Consider the following 3,006-nt stretch of genomic DNA (forward strand, 5'->3'; position numbering starts at 1 on the left):
ACATATGTCAATCTCTGATACATATGTCAATCTCTGATTGTTGTCTGTTCTTGTTGGTTCTCTGTCCACAGAACTCCCTTTAGGATGTAGTACCATTGTCTCTTGTTCATATGCTACCTTTTAAAAAATTTTTAATTTTAAACAAGTTTTATTACACAGAAGTCACATAATTGGTTGTTTCTCTAATTTGTCCACAATTATTCTTACTGTTCACAGAAAGACTGCTTTTTAACTTCTCATCTAGTAATGGCAAGCACTAAAATCCTGATTTTAACAGAAATAGTAGCAAAAATACCTCAGAGTTACATCAAAAACAGTATATTGGCAATGGCTCTTAAAAACCAGTATCAAGAGTGTACAAATGTCTTTTTTTATCAAAAAATACAAAATAAATGACCTGTAAGCATGGACAATGACAGCAGTAAACCATTATATATTGTCAAATGAAACCAGTAACTGTTGATTCTAAGAGATTTTCTTAAACACCAGCCAGCCTTCTCTTCAGTTATTTTCTTCTCTTTAAATAACTTCTCTGAAGTCATTGGTGAGGAGCGCTGCCTTCAGCTCTTTCACATTTCATTGATAAATGTTAAAGCACTATTCTAGGAATTAGAACATGCCACCTCCAAAACCTCCCACACCATCTCCCATTCCACCCATTCCTCTCATGCCAGGGCCCTTCTCTTCTTTAGGAATTTCTGTAGCTACAACTTCTGCTGTGGTTAATGGGGAGGTCACTCCCACAGCACTAAAAAAACACACACCACAGTTCTTACAACCTTGATTGAATCAATGATTCCCTTTTCTGCCATATTGACAAAATCTTCAAGCATAGCATCATAAGCAATCTCTGAGTAACTCTGAATAATTTTCTTAGCTATCAATGATCCTTCAACACCTACATTCTTAGCAATAGTCATTGCAGAAAATTTCAGTGTTCTTATAATAATTTCTAAACCAAGTTTTCTATCTTCATTTGCTGAAGTTAGTGAGTCCAGGGCTGGAATGCACCAAAGCAGAGCACGGTCACTTCCTAGAACAACACCTTCTTCAACAGCAACTCATGTTACACTGAGGGCATCTGTAACTCTTTGTTTTCATTAACTTCCACTTTACTTGACCCACCAATTTTTAGCACAGCTACTCATCCAAAAGTTTTGCCAGTCATTCTTTCAGTTTTTCCTTTTCATATTCATTAGTTGTGATGGCTAACTGCTCAACAATTACTTGAGTGCACTTTTCAATTTGACCCTTGTCCCTTTTTTCCTTTTATAACCATGGCATCATCTTTGGTTACAGTGACTGCTCCAACTTTCCCTAAGTCATGAGGCTGAAAATCTTCAAGATCCCTCTTGTTCAAATATTGCACCACCAGTAGCAATAGCTATGTCTTTAATCTACTTTCTATTGTTACTCAAACCAGGAGTTTTGACTGCTACAACTTAAAGACCAACTTTGAGCCTATTCAAAACGAGGGTATTTAGAGCATCTCCATCATCATCTTCAGCAATTATGACCAAAGGCTTACGGTGAACATTTGGCAATTTCAAGAGTAGGTACAATAGACTGGAACTAGAAATTTTCTTTTCATTCTGTAGAACATGTTGTTGTTAAGTGCCATCGAGTCAATTCTGACCCATAGCGACCCTGTATAGGGTTTCCGAGGAGCAGCTGGTGAAATTGAAACGCTGACCTTGCAGTTCAAACAGCTTTGCAGTTTGGTGCATTAACCCACAGTGCTGCACCAGGACTCCTCAGTAGAACATAGGCAACCTGAAGTTCACATTTTTGATCTTTTGATGTATTAATAAAGTATGGAGAAATATAACCTCAGTCATACTTCATGCCTTCAATAATTTCTAACTCATCATTTAAGATTTTTTCTGTTCTTTACTATGATGATACCTTGTCTTTCTACCTTTTCCATGGCATCTGACATGATGGTGCCAGTTTTGTTGTCTCCATTTGCAGAAATTGTACCAACCTGAGCATTTCTTTGGGACTTGTCACAGGTTTAAATTGCCCTTTAAATTCTTAAGTTTAGACAGCATCAACAGCTAATATTACACCTCTCCTGATTTCCACTGGATTAGCGCCTTTGCTGATCTTCTCAAAACCTTCCTTGTCAGTAGAGCATGCCAATACAATAGCAGTGGTAGTACCTCCCCCAGCCTCTTCACTTGTGTTGTGGTAACATCCTGAACAAGTTTGGGTTCAATATTTTTGCATTTATCCTTTAAGTCAAATGACTTTGCAGCAGTCCCACCATCTTTTGCTACTTTAGGGTTTCCTCAACTCTACCCACCATCTTTTGCTACTTTAGGGTTTCTGTTCAATAATCACCGTTCTTCTCTTTAGCCCCATAGTAAACACTGCAGCATCAACTGAAAGGTCTGCACCATGAAACATTAGGGCTTGGCATCTGCACCAAATTTTACATTTTTGGCATAAGCCCAAGTGAGATGAGGAGCCAGTACCATGAACACGGGTCTCATCTGTTGAAGGACAGCAGGTAATCAGAGAATTTCTGTGAGGCAGCGGGCAGAGGGGCTTGTGTACATTGGGAGAGAAAGGTCGTCAGTGGCAAGTGAGACTTATATGCTACTTCTTGAAATGGTTCAACATTGATTTTTTTTTTTTTTAAGTTTTCATTGTGAATTATGTGATAGTTTACATGGGAGACGTTAGCTTTACATTCATCCTATCATATATTGTTTCATTGCCATGATTATAATTTCCTCCATGCATCATCAAACAACCAAAGGGTACACCCTGCAAGCCTGCCCCTTGGTCATCAGCACACAACCCCTGTCTAGAGTCCCCAGCTGCTCCATCTCTCCGTGTCATCATCTCTGCCTCCATCTCTGGCGTCACTGCTTCTCTGGGTAGGGTCCTGAACTCCGCTCTTCTCCCTCGATGGTCCCAGGAACCTCTGCTTCTGTACTGTAAAGTCAACCACTCCACTCCTTTTGCTAAGTAATGTCTACTTTTGCATTTCCAACCCTC

The 3,006-nt window shown here is 39.3% G+C and overlaps 1 pseudogene; it reads right to left on the bottom strand.

Annotated features, from left to right (window-relative positions):
* Positions 1 to 609: 609 nt before the first annotated feature.
* On the bottom strand, positions 610 to 2,561 carry LOC102839351 (annotated as a pseudogene).
* Positions 2,562 to 3,006: the final 445 nt, after the last annotated feature.

This window comes from Chrysochloris asiatica, unplaced genomic scaffold (genome assembly GCF_000296735.1).
Source record: "Chrysochloris asiatica unplaced genomic scaffold, ChrAsi1.0 scaffold00109, whole genome shotgun sequence".
In the NCBI taxonomy this organism is placed as follows: Eukaryota; Metazoa; Chordata; class Mammalia; order Afrosoricida; family Chrysochloridae; genus Chrysochloris; species Chrysochloris asiatica.